The sequence below is a fragment of the Neolamprologus multifasciatus genome, chromosome 7 (assembly GCF_963576455.1).
Source record: "Neolamprologus multifasciatus chromosome 7, fNeoMul1.2, whole genome shotgun sequence".
In the NCBI taxonomy this organism is placed as follows: Eukaryota; Metazoa; Chordata; class Actinopteri; order Cichliformes; family Cichlidae; genus Neolamprologus; species Neolamprologus multifasciatus.
In genome coordinates this window covers 38165630-38183387 of record NC_140445.1, presented here as the reverse complement: position 1 = coordinate 38183387, position 17758 = coordinate 38165630, and the positions used below count along the sequence as shown (strand labels likewise).

At 41.0% G+C, this 17758-nt stretch overlaps 1 long non-coding RNA gene and 1 pseudogene across 2 annotated transcripts in view; one reads left to right on the top strand and one right to left on the bottom strand.

Annotated features, from left to right (window-relative positions):
• LOC146514785 (single-strand DNA endonuclease ASTE1-like) overlaps positions 1 to 17758 on the top strand; it is a 56529-nt pseudogene that overhangs the window by 24048 nt on the left and 14723 nt on the right. The gene's annotated exons all lie outside the window — the stretch shown is intronic.
• LOC146514786 (uncharacterized) lies at positions 4220 to 5553 on the bottom strand. Its single transcript, XR_014875157.1, has 2 exons — positions 4949 to 5553; positions 4220 to 4818 (listed from the first exon to the last, which is right to left on the bottom strand). It is a non-coding gene; the product is annotated as an uncharacterized LOC146514786 (long non-coding RNA).

Sequence of the window (17758 nt, the reverse complement as noted above, 5' to 3'; positions counted from 1 at the left end):
CCTTGTCAGCTTTTGTCAGCTTTTACCAATCAGTTTTTTTTTCTCTTTCACTCATTCATTCATACATTTATTCTTTCTTTCTTTGCTAATAGTGGAATCGATCGTCGCATTACGTTTCCACTCTCAGCAAAATGACGTCATTTCAAAAACAAAAAGAAGAACTTTAGATCGGATTACCTCGCTGAATCCTTTTTGGACGGGAAATTACTCTCTAATTGTCCCAGATAAGTGACTTTCTCCCGAGCCAATTTTAATGTGGAGAAGCTCACTTGTAACAATTTTCTCGACGACGTGTCGTATAGCGCTTTCTGTTCTAATCATGCAGATCTGCTCAAACAGAGATTATCGAACAAAACTTTCAGTGCACGGTGAAAGTAACAAAATAAAAAGGCCTTGTTAAGTCATGACACAAGCTCCTCATCTCAGGAGGGTAAATCATGCCATTAGCATGGTTTATCATACCATCATACTAATTGGCAGGCTCAACTTCACAACAAAAGAAAAATCATCAGCTAGATTCACTCCAAACCAACCATCAGCTGCACAACACACAACATAAGCCTAATATATTATTAGCTATGAGTTTAATCCCCAGGTCTGTGCTCTTCACTCATTTAGGCCACAGATTTTATTCAGTTTTCCTTTTTCCGTTCATCATAAAACATGTGACATGTTGTCATGCACTTCACAAAAGAAGTTTGTTCTGACGTATTCAGAGTTGTGTATATAGGTACAGGATTCACTCGCACATCAAAACAGGAAACTCAGTGTTTTAGAGTCTCCACTCAACACACAACAAACTCCAACACATCCCATTCACTCGTGCTAGAATTCAGTCACCTTTCCTTAATCTAAGAACGATCAACTAATTTGCATATCAGCTATTAACCCACTAAGATGACAGGACAACAGAAATGCATGTTCAAAATGTTATCACAAAAATAGAATTCCCCTCATACAGTAAATTACTTGTGCTGCATCAATCAAGCAGAAAGCATCTCCCAATTTACTATATTAACAACTAAATTTATTATCTGATCACTGGGTGGTCAAACCAGAATCTTTTTTCCCACAAAAGTTAAAGTGTTGTCCTGCAACCTAGAGAGTCAATTTTTTCATTGGATAAATTCAGCATTTGATAACAAGTGTCTGTTAAATTCACACTATTTTAACACTGATGAGAGATAACAAGCTGATCTTCATTGCATGTGTGTTTGTGTTATTAGGCAGGTTTAATCAATGTCTGTGGAGCTGCATCTCCAGCAGGGCATGTTCTTAAAGCTGCCTTTCCTACACATTTCTCTGCTATTATTTGATCATTTTGTAACTGATGTGCTATGAGTCCACCGGTCTTTGCATCACACTAAGTGACTTGGACAAGATGATAAAAAGACTCACATGCTTAAGATGTTGTCTAATCTTCATGAGCTCTCTTGTGTTTGTGTTAGTAGGGTTAATGCATGTTCTGCTTGTGTGTGTGTGATTTTGTATGTTTCTTTTTTGCAGTGTTTCAGACTCCTTCACAATTTTCCAACTTAAGCAGTCAGTTTTCTTTTCCCCTGGTTTGCTAACCCAAATTTTGATTTCCCATATTAAACAACAAAATTCCTATGTGTTCTCACCACTCTTCTCACTCTGTTGTCCTCTCCCACTTCAACAGTCCAATAGCAGGCAGTTCTCTTTCAGCTTTGTCCTGTATTTCACTGTCTCTTCTTGCCATTTTCTCCAAAGGTGGCAAATGTCAAACTCCAACAGTCTCCTCAGTTCTCCTCAAATGTGCTTTTCACATGCACAGTGAAGTTGCAGCTTGTTGGAAACACAGTGCCATTCATCCAATCAGGCAGGATGATGGGTTTGCTCTTCTTCTCTGATGCTGTTTGTCCACACTGCTGCTGCTTGCTGGGACTCTTTGCCCAGGACTTTGCTGCTGTCTCTTTATCTGCCATGTTATTGCTCTTTGGAGCTGCATTCCTTGTCTTCAGGGAGGAGTGAGAGCTCGCTTGTGAGATTGAGGGACACATGGAGCTGTAAATAAGTTAGCCAGAAACTTGGCCTGAACGTTTCCAATGATGTTAAACTATAACTTTCTTCCGACCGCTGCATGTGGAAAATTGATTCAGGTCTGCTTTTCATCTGAAAGTGACAAACTAAGACATTTTCATTATTATTATCACTGCTTAACCAACACACACAACTCTCTCTCTCTGTGTTTTTGTGAACTCTCCTTTCTTAAAAGCAGAAAATGAGATTGTAGTTGTTCTTGGCTGATAAACACAAAACCTTTTTCCTATGATTATTTTTCATCTACAATGTAAATTTTGTCTCTATTGTACTCTTTTTTTTTCAATAGCTGGTGACCTGCAGAATCACCGTTCTCACAATCAGAGGCAATTACTTTTACACAGCGCACAAAAACACTGTGACGTCAGACACATTCACACTCACTTTTTTCATCTGCGTAAATAAATCATTTGGCCAATGGCATGTGCCATGGTGATCCATAAATATGATCACAAGTTTATTTAATTATTTTTCAACCCAACAAAACAAATAAACAAAAACATGATGCTGATGCTATGAACACGCTACACCCATGAGTCAAGATGCAGGAAAACTGCTGCGCATCTGAAAGAAGAAACTGAACTCACGGAAACGCTGCACACTCCAGTTATCACAGTTATCATAGTTCTGTTTCCCTCTCTTTGAAGAGTTCTCAGACAGCTCCTGATCTGATAATGTGTAGCTTGATCATCAGCTCAGAAGAGACCACAACGCAACCTCACACAGCGGTTGTGTCCTTTGCCCCACAGTGGCAAAGACTTGCACTTTCATATTCAATTCAGCTTCTCCATCAAGTAGTTTTAGCTGTTTCATACAGGGTTCAGCATATTAGTTTCACAGGCATGCTCTATATCTCAACAATGGCTCATATTAGGATGACAATTTTTCCAAACAGTTCAAGTGCCTCTATGCATGTCATTAGTTAAAATATTTGCCTATATCACTTCATCTCATATGTCATTGTACTTAATTTGAACAACCCTAAGCTTAATGCAGATTCTTTTAACAATTATCCACCTCAATTAAATCTATGGTCTGGAGCACAGGCTGTTGTCGATCAGGGCAAGCTAAAGAATAAACATTTTGTGTCAGCAAGGGGTGGGGGAAAGCCATTCACCAGAGCATATCTTAAGTGCTGCTGATGTGGGCTGGCCTTCTCCACATGCTCTTCAAGGCTGGTGTGTTTTCTAAAAACTTCTAACATTTGAATCTCTTCCATTTATAAGCCTGCGATTAACCGCACGGCTCAGGTCCGCGTGAAACCCGCGCGACCGTGCTTAGGAACCCATGATAACAACAACAGCTGGCGTCTTAGACCACGTGTTCTACTCCACACTCACTCACACAAACACAACGAACAACAACAAAGAATAGGCCTATTGTCCAGCACAATCTGGACCCCGCAGAACTTCTCAATGCCCCACAAAGAGGCGGACCCCACACAGCGGTCTACATTTCGCCCCACTAAGACGGCGAGCCAAAAAAAAGTTTGAACTGCGCAACTCTGCGACTTAATGCTTCTGTACAAAAAAAACCCCACTGAGCGGCTTTGTACATCGCCCCACTAAGACGGCGAATTTTAGCCCCACTGAGCGGCAAAGATGTACAGTTATGCGAATTTTAGCCCCACTAAGCGACCACGGACAACGCCCCACTGAGCGGCGAAGACGTACAGTTATAGAGTTGGACTCTAAACTTACTCGGTGTTGCTTAGCGTGTAATATCAGCCTCGGATCCCGCCGATCGTCATTCATCGAGGAGGAAAGGCAGACAGTTCATCCACAGGAACTTCCTGGCTGACATCAGTCTTTCAGTGTGTCTCTTCTCCCCTCGGTGAATGTCGACTCCAGGGCTCCGGCTCGAAGGACCAATTAATGATAGGTTCGTAGCATAAACCTATTCGCTGGAACGTTAAGGACAATTTGCTACACAGCAAAAAGCAAGACACAAGGCACCAAAGTTCTTCGTATTACTCATGCATGAGGGAGACCTGCCTGGAGCCAAGTGTCGTTCCACCACTTGACCTCCGTCAGACTCTCAGCCAGGTTCCCCATAGCACTCCTTTTATTGTGGTAACATGAATATGCATAGGGTCATTAACATATAACATCTTACATAGGTATACATGTGAACAAAGGATTGTGTGTGTGTGTGTGTGTGTGTGTGTGTGTGTGTGTGTGTGTGTGTGTGTGTGTGTGTGTGTGTGTGGGGTCAGAGTGTGACCCCATAAATGACTTCCCTAAACCTACTGGTCTGGAAAGTCCAGCAGTTCATGTAAACAAAAGGCACTTAGCCTAAAACAGATATAGCCACGTTTATCCTACCATAAAACAATAAAACAAGGTACGACCTCTTCCCATGCTCCCAGGATGTAGGTGTGGATTCCAGAACACTCTGAATGCACACCAAGCCTTTGCAGCCTGCTAAAGATCACACATCCTATCACTACACAATTAATTATATACCTCTAAGCATATATAAGTAGATATTTCTAAGCATAAATGACAATCAACAATACTATTGTAACGTTCAGGTATGGACAGCTACACACTGAGGCTTTGAGCCTCAGTCCTGCCCACATTTTATTCTGTAAAAACTAAATTTTCACTGCTTTTATGACGTTTTTAGTGGGGAGAACATAGCTAGGATTTAATGATTTAACAAATCTTTTAAATCCTTTGTCCTCCACAATGCTAAATGGCTGGGAGTCCTCAATCACCATGCTAACCAGGTCTTCATCTATTTGAGATTGTTCTCCTGAGGAAAGACAACAAAAACAAAGCACAAATATAAATATTACACACGTCAATTATTGCATTGTATAATATTGTTATATCATTTAGTAACATTACTGCATGCTATATTATCATGGCATTTGATGGTTCACCTGGTCTTGCTCCACAATCGGTGTTCCCCCTATTCTCATGCAAAGCTCTGTAGTGCCTAAGCATGGATGAGGTGTTGTTGTTATATCCCAGCTCCCTGGCACATAGCAAACACTTCACCTTGTACAAATGTAAAGACAGCTTAACATATGTTTTATTGCACCATCAGTATTATGAAAATACATCTTCTGTAGAAATTTACATAACTTGTTGGGAGGAATAAAATCAAAATGTTCCCACACAGGGGAGGACATCCTCCTCTTCTTAGCTGGCTCCATTCTCTCCTGACTTTCTCTCCTCACTCTCATAAACCTCCAAACTCTCTCCAAACTGTCTCTAACTCTCACTAACCGCAACTCTCCATCAAACACCTACATTTTTGAATGAAGTCTGAGGGGTTCATATCGCTGTCATATCTCGCGGCAAAGTTTGAACCGCTTCATGAACCAGTCACGTGGTACAGCCGGGCAGCGAGGCTTCGGACGTCATCATTTTCAGCTCCTCCCATAAATGAAGCAAGCCTCGATACGCGCTTCGCGGAAACGTCCCCTCAATTACTCGACACACGCTTCGAAGCCTCGATACAGAACGTCACATCACTAGTGGGAGCAATCATCAGAAAATGGAAGACATACAAGACCACTGATAATCTCCCTCGATCTGGGGCTCCACGCAAGATCTCATCCCGTGGGGTCAAAATGATCATGAGAACGGTGAGCAAAGATCCCAGAACCACACGGGGGGACCTGGTGAATGACCTGCAGAGAGCTGGGACCAAAGTAACAAAGGTCACCATCAGTAACACACTACAACGGTAGGGAATCAAATCCCGCAGTGCCAGACGTGTTCCACTGCTGAAGCCAGTGCATGTCCAGGCCCGTCTGAAGTTTGCCAGAGAGCACATGGATGATACAGCAGAGGATTGGGAGAATGTCATGTGGTCAGATGAAACCAAAGTAGAACTTTTTGGTATAAACTCAACTCGTCGTGTTTGGAGGAAGAAGAATACTGAGTTGCATCCCAAGAACACCATACCTACTGTGAAGCATGGGGGTGGAAACATCATGCTATGGGGCTGTTTTTCTGCCAAGGGGACAGGACGACTGATCCGTGTTAAGGACAGAATGAATGGGGCCAAGTATCGTGAGATTTTGAGCCAAAACCTCCTTCCATCAGTGAGAACTTTGAAGATGAAACGAGGCTGGGTCTTCCAACATGACAATGATCCAAAACACACCGCCCGGGCAACAAAGGAGTGGCTCCGTAAGAAGCATTTGAAAGTCCTGGAGTGGCCTAGCCAGTCTCCAGACCTCAACCCCATAGAAAATCTGTGGCGGGAGTTGAAAGTCCGTTTTGCTCGGCGACAGCCCCAAAACATCACTGCTCTTGAGAAGATCTGCATGGAGGAATGGGCCAAAATACCAGCTACTGTGTGTGCAAACCTGGTAAAGACCTATAGTAAACGTTTGACCTCTGTTATTGCCAACAAAGGTTATGTTACAAAGTATTGAGTTGTATTTTTGTTATTGACCAAATACTTATTTTCCACCCTGATTTACGAATAAATTCTTTACAAATCCTACCATGTGAATTCATGGATTTTTTTTTCACATTCTGTCTCTCACAGTTGAAGTGTACCTCTGGTGTAAATTACTGACCTCTGTCATCATTTTAAGTGGGGGAACTTGCACAATCGGTGGCTGACTAAATACTTTTTTGCCCCACTGTATAATCATGATGGAGGTGCTGGTGTAACTATAACTATATGATATAATGATATCATATAATGATTTGATTGTTTTTTTAAATCACTTTCCTATTCTTAGTCTATCCTTCATTGGTAAGATACTGTGGGACAGGTAGGTGTACACACACACACACACACACACACACACACACACACACACACACACAGTAAACAAACTCTTTCTGACAGAGCAGAAAAGCATCCACAGCAGCGTAATCCCGAGCCCCCTGATGCAACATTCCAAATACAAAAACACTCCATCCACAGCTTCTCCCAAACTATTTACAAAGAGCCTCTGAGCTCTCTCCTTTACAAAAAGGAAAGCACAGGTAGGTAGCCTCCACACAAGAAGACTGTCTTAACTTATGAGTCAGAGTTACACTCGCTGTTTGTCATACAGTGATCCAGCATCAACTGATGTCCTGATGCCGCACAAAGATGAGAACAACAGAATACACTGGTAATGCAAAGAAAGCCTGACTTTGTTGAACTCACTTTATAGTTTACCCCTCAGGTCAGCATATGTTTAAGTTCAGCATTAAAAAGAGCTAAATACAGTGGAAAAAATTGTTTGGGGTTTTTTAAAATTTTCTCCAGTGTTCCTTCCAACCAGGTTTGAAGTCAGTGAAAGCAGCTGTCTGCTCCACAGGAGACAAACACAAAACACAGACACAAACGAAGCTGAGTGAAAAAAAAACCCACCTGAACCACAAACTGACATTCATGAAAATATTACAAACCAAGCTCTGAGCGCACTCACATAAAAGGTGGTGTTTCATTTGACTTCTTCAGGAACAGGTGACAGAGATCAATAAAGCAGACATGGAAATCAATTTGGTTCATCACCAGATCAAATTTATTGACTGAACATCTCAAATGATGAATGTCCTACAAACTGATCAGTGTTCTGTTAGCTGTAATTAAACAGTGTAAAATATACTTTAGGACCAAACATTACAAAAATGATGTGAATGTACCCGTATTAAAGTGACAATGCAATGCACAGTAACTTCACAGCTGGGCTTCATCTGGTGGTTCTACTAAGTTACAGTTTGACATACGTTAAAAACTCCTTCAGCAGAGACTCTCACGCTGAAAACAGACTTTAAATGTATGAAAGAAAGCAATGAAAATGTGGAGCTTCCAGCTGATTTTAAACTGTATTTATTTTAAACCAGGTCTTCCAGCTGGTCTATCATGTATAGACATGAGGTTTTCAGATCTTTCAGGTTGAAGCTGTTCTATGGAGTACAGAGTCACCTGGATTCCTGACCTAACTGTTTATTTGTTTGTTTTTGTTCTGTTTTTTATATTTTGAATCATATTGCAAAACAAGCTAACTATACTCATTTTATTATACCAACTGTATACAGTCTTGTATAAAGACAATACATGTCTTTATACTATATATAAAGGTGTAGACTGCAATAAGTGTGGGCTCTTGGGGAATTCCCATGATGCATTGAATATTTCTTCTTCAGTCACCTTCCTCACTCAACATGTGTTAACAGACCTCTCTGCACTGAATCATACTTGTTATTAATCTCTGGCTCTCATCCACAGCATGTGTTTTATCCTTTCTTCCTTTTTTCATCCCTACCGGTTGCCACAAATGGCCGCTCCTTCCTGAGTCTGGTTTCTTCCTGTTAAAAGGTAGTTTTTCCTTCCCACTGTTGTCAAAGATTTAAGCCCTATGGGAGTGTCACCAGGAGGGTCATGGACCCTGTATTGATCCTCTACCTTATAACACGAGCCAAGGTCTGAAAACAGGTGTAGCTCAGAATCAGCCAAGGTTTTGGGTGATCTCAGGGTGGGGCTAGGTTTCACAATATCATGTGATTTCCTGAGGTCAAATGGCCCAGGAGGTGAATGGGCATTAAGGCTTCTGGGAGAGATCTCAAAACTGGATTAAAGATAGCAGACAGTTGGTGTCGGAAGCCACCGCCTCTGTTGAAAGATGGTCGTTCACAGTGTACATAGATGGCTTCTTCCAAACTCCCAAACACAAACTTAACAACACAGTGTGTGCTGTGGAGTGCAGACCTCTACATTGGAGAGACCAAGCAACCGCTTCACAAATGCATGGTGTTACGGATTCAAATATTGGGAATGGATACAAGAGGAAAACCAAAATAACAACACTGGTCCGGCCGGGTCAAGTCAAACAATGATTTAATGAACACACGCGTGGGAGATGGACACCATACAGCAGACAGCATCAGATCTCCAAATGGTGGAGCCTTGATCAAACTCTTATAGCCTCTAGTGGCCCCCACCTAATCATAAAAGCCTAAACATTCACATTCTTTCTCTCACACGGCGCCTAAGCTACGACCTTGGCTCCCTGTTTATCTGCTCCTGATGAAATGGGGCAGAACGCTCTGCTCTCTTCTAATCAGACAAATGAGACGATGACTTTCTGTGAACAATATTTTCTTATAACTCAGCAGTATAATGCATCACAAAACAATATCATTCATTCACAATAAATCAACAGTCTAATGTAATGCAAATCAGTTTATCAAATGTAATAGTTATCACCTTCTTCTAATTCAGGAGCATAATGCAAACTAAAACTACATAATAATTCACAATCTTTAATTAGGGGTCTAACATGGCATAAAATAATATCATAATCCCACAATTCCCCCTGATGAGCTCTTTAGACATAAAGAGCTCACTTACACCCTGCAATCCAGTGTTGCCGGGTTCATTTCTCCTTACTCCTCAGGCCTTTTGTCCCCCTGTTGGGTGAACCATATGTGAGATGACCTCTGTGTTTACGCAGTTCAGATGCAAGAAAAACTTTTATTACAACAACAACAGTAGGTACAGATGATACTCCCATCACTCCCCAGTTCTCCCACAGCTTTATTTCGGTGCTACCTTATACCCTCCAAACGTACTCGGACTAGAACCTCTGTCCGAGGAGCTTTTAACCTTTATTTCATTGCTGTAGGCACCAGTGTCTTCCAGTCGGGTGATCCTCTGCTCTTGTTTCCTTCAACCTCAGGGGTTAGACAACCCTTCAGTCGTTGCACAGATCAGGGGATTATTCTGCCCCGATTTCAAACAATGATCTGTGTATTCTGGGATCACAGCTGTGTTCCCCAGGAAAAGGAACAGAAAGGTGTTCTCCTTATGACCAACAGCCTCTCGAACGTCGTTGGTGTGGTGTTCCTGGATTTCCGTCAACCCCTTCGTGGTTATCGCTGTGTTTATTTGATCCATCCTGTTTAGGTGACTAACTGGAGCCCAAAATGCCATGACACTTGAACCCAGTTGATGTTTCCGCAGTCACCATGTCTATCACTGCTGCGAAGGATCCTCGTATATCTGTGACCTCGTCTGGTGTCTGTTCCTTTCTCTGTAAGAGACAGAAAACCAAAACACCTCTCTTCCTAGCTCTAACAATCTAATGTTGCTGTCTACTGATCTTTTGGTGATTCAGAATTTGTTTAGAATATTCAGAATGTCTCAAGGACTTATCCTAATTTAGTGTATGTGTGTGTAAGCGTGTTTGCATTTAGCCCGCTGCACTCAAGGCATTTCTTACACTTTATCAGTCCGGACTATCGCCGAACGAAGCTTATGACCTTCAAAAAACCGAGTGCCAACTCATTATAAGCACATTTGCAAGATATATATAAAATGATTAAAACCACTCATTCTAATAAAAGACATAAAAAACAAATTAGCCATTTCTAATTCTAACATGTGTCCATTCAATGAAGCTAGAAAATTAAAAGAACAGGTTAGTGACCTCATATCTTAGAAAGTATCAGACTTTCTCCTATCCAGTGTCGTTGCTCCAGTCTTGTTATTCTGTGTTAGGGAATGAAATCAATTTAATTGTCATGTTAGATCTGTTCAACTCCGGGCTCTGCCCAGAGCCTGCGTCTTCACAATCGTCTACAAACAAAACCTGTATTATTATGAACTTCACTTCAACATGAACTTGTTGACTACTTTTGACACCTGTAGATAGAAGATTAACATGGGGTTATAACAATCACTGTAATACAAATGTTAATATGTCAATAGCTTCAATAAATGTTCAATGCAATGCTTGTTATATGATTCTAATGTAACAATAATGCTGATGCTAAAATAACAGTAAAACACACCCCTTTTTATCCCTCACTGACCACAGCAGGGGCCTCTATGTTTTGATTCAGCCATGAAGCTCACCTGATTCATCACTCAGCCCCACCGGCACTGGCATTTGACAGGGTGGTGCTGCATATTCTTCCTTTAATGTCACTATTTTCAATCTGTTAATTAGAGTGCTTAAACATGAAGTAGACTACGTCCACAACAAGTAAATACAGCTATAAATGTGGCCAATTATCAATCTATTACCAATCAATAACAAACGACAGCTTTTATTTTATGCAGGCTTTTAGTCAACCACTCACCCACAGGATCTCCAATCCCAGAAAATTCCTTCTCCTCATTTAATGAGTCTGTCCTCCTTCCATGCCCTGGTAACTGGTCCATCCCGAGCTGTATCATTATGAAATATACATACAACAAGCCAAACCACACCTTGGTCACACCAACCCTCTTCCGCCCTGAAGATGTCCAACGCCATCTTAGTCTGGACTGTCAAAGGTGACTTTAACGCTGATTGTTCCGACAATCCATTTATAACATTTCCTGGTCAGATTAGCCAATCCCTGCACACTGGAATAAACATAATCAACATGATCAACATTTTTCCTGCGTGTTTTTTCACCATCTTATTGATTCCAACGCTCCATCCTTATGTGGTTTGTTGCATTATGTTTATCTAGAACTCCACTCTGTCTCTAAATGTTTGAAGATTTTTTCATGTTTGGGGTCAAGTTTTAAGAATTTGACCATACGTGAAATTAATGGTGTTATTGTAACATGGTAGACTAGTGTGCCTGTGTTAATTCAGCTCCATATTATTGTGTGAAGTTGCACTGGGTTGGGAGTAGTTTTTTGTGTGTGTGTCACATTTTTGGTGAGCCAATGGCTGGAATGGGGTTGGACTAATTAGAGGCAGGTGTACTTGATTGCACTGATACACTGGTCTACTTATAGCCCACACTACAAACACTGCTGTGTCATTTTGTCTCTCTGTGCATGTATGTAATGTGATAATCTGATATGTTTGGGATGGATGGGTTTTGCGCTATGAATTTTATACTGAAGGTGTCATTTTGGCTCTCTGTGCAGGCCAGGGCCTATTATATGCCACAGCCTAAAGGCAGCAGAGTTGCAGAGGTTGGAGTGATCACTGGCTATATGCTTGCAGGGTAGTGGGTCTCCAAGGACAACTTCTACCCCTGTTAAAGGCAACATGTGGAGTGCAACTGGCCGTGTGGCATAGCTGGCTCTGGCCTTGGGACTGTGTGTTTTTATTTGATTCATGAATGGGACACTGGACTGTTTTATCTTTTATCTCTTGATATTTTTTGTCACTAAATTATCTTTTAGAATTTTATTGACTGTCATCGTTTTGCCCACAACTGAGACGGTTGGTCAGACCTAAAATCTTTCTTTGGGTGTGTTACATTATCACCCCCATCGGGGCTTACCTTTCCCACTTCTGATGATATTCCTCCCTATTCTTTGCAAGTACCCGCTTTTGGTGGCGAGAAACTGTTGGTGTGGTCAAGTGGGCGCTGTAAAAACAAAAGCTCAGGACAGAACAGTTATCAGCCATGTACTTCATACAAAATTAGCATATATTGAATTTCATATTGATCCTCTGAGTGTAATGGTACATTTTAATTTTAATTTATCAAAGCTAAACACAATAATTTTCTTTATTTTGCTCTTGTTCTTGTGCAGCACCACATGCCCCTGTCGGTTCTATCTTACTTTTCTAAATTATTGACTATTTCAATGGAGAACCTAAATGACGTGGACCAAGGTTTGTCATTACATATCTCTATTTTGAATGTGACAAGTCTATCATTCCCCTGTTATAGGTATCAATAGAGTTTTTTCTTGCTTTTTCTATCAAAATTGATTGACTTTTTACAGTGGCCCGCTATGGTTAATAATAACATGTTTAGTCATGAGTGAAATCAAAGCTTCTCTTCACTTTAGCATTTAACATTCCCAACAATATAATGTGCTGCATTAATCGAAACACAGCTAATAAAACACAATTTTCTTGATGGAAACATCAGTAGCTCAAAATTAGCAACCAAAGGGTTAAGTCTGCAGTTCACACTCATGTGAAGCTACAGCCTCCCCCCCTAGTCTCTGTCCTCCTACTCCTGCAAAAACAAAACAAAGCGAGACAAAACATCCACCCTTCTTTTACAAGCTGGGTGAATTGTTTGTAGACATTTACTAATCCTAAAGTCGGTATCGTTTTTGTCTCAGTGTCAAGTCAGTTTAAACATTTAGTCGTCAGTCCATCACAGTCCAGTCACATGCATACATTCACACACATTCATACCAAATATTGCTGATAATGGAGTCTCACACGCAACCTAATCAAGCCTCCATCACCAGCAAGATGACGTCATCATTTTTAAAGGAAAACAGTTCCTTGTTTTTTTGGACTGGATTGACTCGCTGCAATCCTTTTAGGCTCAGGACTTCTCATGTGATCAATGTCCCATATAAGTGAATCTCTCCAGAGCCCATTATAATTATGGAGAAAAATACTTTGCGACTGTTTCTAGTAATCATGTTTTATAGCGCTTTAAAGTTCAATCTCTCAGGCCTGGATTAAAGAGCTGATTTGTTAAATCAGGAACTCACAAAATACCAAAATATCACCACCGGTGGATCACTCCTCTCAGATGTTCTTATTTCAGTGCACTGTAACAAAAGCAAAAACAAACGTAACCAATGAAATACTCATATAATAACCAATACTGGGGCCCGTTGGAAACATGTCCAAACATAAAACCATCTTTCTCTCTCTTAGAGAAAGAAAACAATCCAAACCTCACTGATAAAATCCATCTAGTGTTAAGCAAAACCCAAAATCAACCAAAACTTCACCAGAAAGTTTTTCTCCGTCCCGGGACAATATTGTGTAAGCATACAGGTACCGTAACTTCTTTTGCACTGACAAAAACATGTTGGACTTATTTCAGTCAATAGTGGACACTAGTTGCACACAAATGTTTTGCTTTGGTAGAAACTTAAACAACTGAGTTAAATCAACACAACCTTTTCATATTCAGTAAGCCTGTGCATTTTGAGTTCATATTACACGATTAAGACATGTTCAGATGGAGTAAGTTAAGCTCCTGGAATATTTTAATCCTTCACAATTCTGTCATTTTTTCAACACTATTCACTAACTTTTATCCAAATTCTACTTGGTCCCTTAAATACTACATGTTGTCTTCATATTGCCTACGGTTCAACAAAGTCTAAATTCTGATTACCATAAAAATTGAATGGGTCTACAACAACTACCATCCTCCTATCTTTATCCTAATTGCACAAGGGCTGGGAAATAACTCTAAAGTGATAGGTTACGAGGCAGGGTGCACCCCGAACCGGTCACCAGTCTATCACCTAGAAACAAACAACCATTTACACTTACATTCACGGATAATTTAGAATCATCAATTAACCTAACTCTAATAGCTTCATGACTTTTCACTGTGGCAGGAAACCAGAATACCCAGAGAGAAACCACTACAAATTAACCAGACTGTGGACCTGCACCCAGGACCTTCTTACTGTTGAGCAACAGCACTCACCAGCATGCCAACAATGTAGGAAATACAGGGAAGCTATGATTTCCTGTTGAATTTTGTACAAATCTTTAAAGCCTGAGGCAATTGTGTTAAATACATGTAGGATGCTTACATAAATCCGAGGGCTGGCCCCCTTTTCTTCTTTTTATTTTATATTTTATTATTGTTATTATTTTTATTTTTATTTATTTATTTTTAGTGTGTTCCTCCTTCAATTAAATCTCAATCACAAAAATGTGGCGCTCCGAAATAAGGCTCACACTGTTAATTCATCATTTTCACTCTGTACCACTGCTCCTTATCAGGCTGTGTGAAGCACAGTAAACAATTCAGTTGAGGCCTTGAGCCATAAACAGACATCACTCACAGACATTGTTTTCATAACCAAACTGCTCTAGACCCTGTCCCCTAAATCTACACAAATGCCCTCTGGGTGACATGAAATGCATTTAACCAATTAACAATCAATGGCTTCTTGTTGCTGTAACAAATTCTGTATTTGGACATTTGTGTGCAGCATTTTGCGTATCAGCATAGCATTTGTTAGTAAAGCATTCTTCATTGCAGCAGCGTGTGTGTATCACTTTTCATTGCACAAACATGTATGTGTGTATGTGTGGATCACTTCTCCGTGAATTGAATCAGCATTTTGATTTGCGTGCGTGTGTGTGTCATTTCTCAGTCAATCAACGAGTGCATATGTGTTCATATGTGTGTTTCTCTTGATTCTGAGTCAGTGTATGTAGAGGTGTGTATTTGTGTGTGTGTGTTTGTGGTCATCACTTTCCTGTTCTGGTGTTCTGGGTAAACCATGGCCTGAAGCGTGCTCTGGGGTCCTGCTCTCCTCCTTTTCAGTCCGTTTGGGTCCATTGGTGCTGCTGCCCAAAGTTCTCTCCATACTGGTTCTGGCCCCAATTGAGGCAGTCCTTTTCTCCAGTGTCCTGCATCTTCTCCTTGTCCAGCTCCTCCTTAACATGACCCTTTTTGCTTCTGTAGGTCTTTCAGGGTTTGCTCCTGGTGTTGGAGCTTCTCGTCAGGTTTGACAACCTCCTGCTCCAGCAAGCTCCGGCCTGATTTAAAGTCCTGTATCTGGGACTCCAAGCCTGACTGATGGGTTCGATTAGCAGCCAGCTCCTCCTGAGGCATGCTCAGTTTCTGCTCTGATGTCTTGAGCTCTCACTGAGGGCAGAAACCTCAGAGTCTTTTCCGTACACGTCAGATTGAAGTTTATTGATGTTTTCCTTGGTTTGCTCCACGGCCTTCTGCAGCTCTGCTGTTCGGCTCTTCTCAGAGGTCAGCTCCTGGCTGAGCCCCGACACCTGTGCCTTCAGCTTATGTTCTTCTGCTGCTTTTGTCCAATCTGAGGTGCCTTCTGACCTCAGTTACTCCTCCTGTCTCTGGCACGCCCTTTTTGCTGCCCGATCCTCCGTGTTGGTCCATCACTTTTCCTGCACAGTTTTAATGCAGAGTTGTTAAGGTCAGCATTCTTTTGCTCGGCCTCACTTTTCATCCGGGCTTAATAGGCGTCTCGTCACAGCTCTGTCAGCTGAAGCTGTCTGGAAATCTCCCCCGTGTAGTGAAACGGGCCTTGGATTTAACGTTCTCCGTCTCCGCTGCATGAGATCTCTTTCCTGCAGCACTGTTGACATTCTCAGGTTGTTGTTGTGAGTCCAGCTGCTGTAGCATTTGGTCAGGGTCACATCAAAGATGGTAGAAGGGAGAGCAAAGATGGTAGAGGGGAGAGCAGGAGTCCAGGTCAGCCTCGGCTTTCCGGGCCGACAAAGCAGCCTGTAATCAAGCATAAAGAGAAAAAACAAAAACAAAACAAAAACAGACGAACAGGAAAATGATGTTGTTTGAAAATAATGTTGTTTTGGCTGTGTTATTCAGAGAGGGGCCAGGCCCTGTGTCAGCCTTCTCCCCCCCTTTTTTTTGTTTTTTTCTCACTATATAATCAACTCATAACCCACCAAGTTGACAGGACAACACAGGTACACGTTAAAATTCTTAAGATCATGTTTAATAATTCAAAAAAGGAATTTTATTTTATTCAGTAATCTCTTGTATTAATCAATCACAGGAACACATGTCACAATTTGACTCTTTTAACCACTAAATTTGTTGTTTCATCACTGGTTTGTGATTTACCAGTGTCTGTCTTTTTGAAGTCAAGTTGTTGTCCTGCAACCCAGAGAGTTTATTTGTTAGTAGTGGATAGACTTTATTATTTAACATCAGGTGTATGTTAAGTTTTGCTGCTTTAACCTTGCTGGAAAATTTTCACGTGTTCATGAATGTAAGCTGTTTCTTCATTGCGTGTATGTGCGTTTGTGGGTGGGTTATTTTAACTTTTTTCTCAAACAAGGCATTTCTCTGATTGTGTATGTTTTTAATTTTGTTTCCCAAATTTTGATTTCCCACCTTAAATAACAGCATTCCATGTCTTCAGCCAGGAATTAGAGCTTGCTTGTGAGATTCAGGGACACATGGTGCCAAAAACAATTCAGTGAAAAACTTGCCTGAAAATTTCCAGTGATGGTAACCGATAACTGGAGGAGAAGATGTCCTTTAAGCTTCTTTTTCGGGTGGGGACAAAGTGATAGGTCAACCTGTAAAATTTTGAGCCAGAGCTTGGCATGTGTGTCGTCCCAATTTTATTAATCTATCCTTTTGCTGCTGTACTCAGGTCTCCTGGTTGAGAGAAATCCACCTGTATTAAGAGACTAAAACATTCATTTACTATTTTTCTTACAACATCCATTTAATTCATCCACCTAGATTTTACTCTCTCTCTTGGTGCATAGTTCACACAGTCAGGCAGTTGCCTCCTATGGGCATGCAAGTTTCCGGTCACTTACCCCCAGCAGCTGCGAAGCCGTCTCTCATATATCAAAACTCAGCCAAACATTAAACATTCACCGTAGTGATTTAAAACTTTATTTGTAATATTGTAATCAGCAAAATCAGCGTTTTAATTACAGGCATGTATCATTATTTGCAAATTATACTTATAAAACTCAATAACACGCTAAACAGAAAGTCCTCTGTGGGCTTCACAGCAGCCACCTCATTTGCATGTTCACACACTATCTAAAAATAGCTTGCAGCGCTGCAGCGCACTGTCGTCACACACAGCCTCGTTTCACACTCAACTCTCTATTATATTACAAAGACGTCGTATATTTACAATCACTCTCAGGCCTGAAAGTTTTAGTGCCTACACAATTTTGACAAATTTAAAATAACGGGTCCAACCGAAGAAAGTCCAACTTTTTTGTAATCAATTAACCAGTATCAGACTTTAACTGTATCTGGCCTCATCTCTAAAATCCCTAAGTCAATTTACAGTGCCCAAAAAA